This window comes from Buceros rhinoceros, unplaced genomic scaffold (assembly GCF_000710305.1).
Source record: "Buceros rhinoceros silvestris isolate BGI_N320 unplaced genomic scaffold, ASM71030v1 scaffold15488, whole genome shotgun sequence".
Classification (NCBI taxonomy): Eukaryota; Metazoa; Chordata; class Aves; order Bucerotiformes; family Bucerotidae; genus Buceros; species Buceros rhinoceros.
Genome location: NW_010427592.1, coordinates 34,644 through 35,266, shown reverse-complemented (window position 1 = coordinate 35,266; position 623 = coordinate 34,644). Strand labels below are relative to the sequence as shown.

At 55.7% G+C, this 623-nt stretch overlaps 1 protein-coding gene across 1 annotated transcript in view; it reads right to left on the bottom strand.

The window, feature by feature from the left end:
- Positions 1-623, bottom strand: part of NOS1 (nitric oxide synthase 1 (neuronal)) — a gene marked incomplete at its 3' end in the record, with an annotated part of 37,587 nt that overhangs the window by 12,590 nt on the left and 24,374 nt on the right. The gene's annotated exons all lie outside the window — the stretch shown is intronic.

Genomic DNA, 623 nt, shown 5'->3' with positions numbered 1-623 from the left:
CAGGGTTCGCAGGGCTGCGTCTAGCCGGCTGCCTCCTGTGGCTGCAGTCGTGACTGGATGTATTTGCTCTCGTTCTCCCCACTGGCTCAGCTCTGACAGCAGGGCAGAGGGGTCCTGAGAGGGCACTGGCCTCTCAAATCCTGGCCATGGTGAAGCAGCACGAGCAATGCCAGCTCCTTGCCTATGCTGGTGCTGCTGGCTGAATTTGCACAGCGATGGGGGGCAAGGGAGGCTGTCATCAGCCAGCTTTGGGTTGCACAGTGGGGCACCAAACCCAGAGTTGCATGTTTGTTATTTTAGGGCTGTTCACAGTCGCAACGTTATTTTTCCTAAGTGCAGAATATCTTCACCTTTTCTAAATGGATCAACGGGCCTTTAAGTGGGGCCACCAGAAAGGCAGGTCTGGATTTAACTGGGTGTGTTGTAATAGGAAAAGGGCAAGTTTTGGGGGGCTGAGAGAGCACGAAGCATCTCTGTGGCCCTTGCAAAAATAAGGGCTGCTTGATTGGCTGTGACAGGGTGATCAGCCCCTGCCCTGGGTGGTCATGTTCAACAGGATTCGTGCATCGCCTTCGGACAAGCCATGGGACCCGGCCAGGCAAGCCCTACGTGGTAGACGGGCG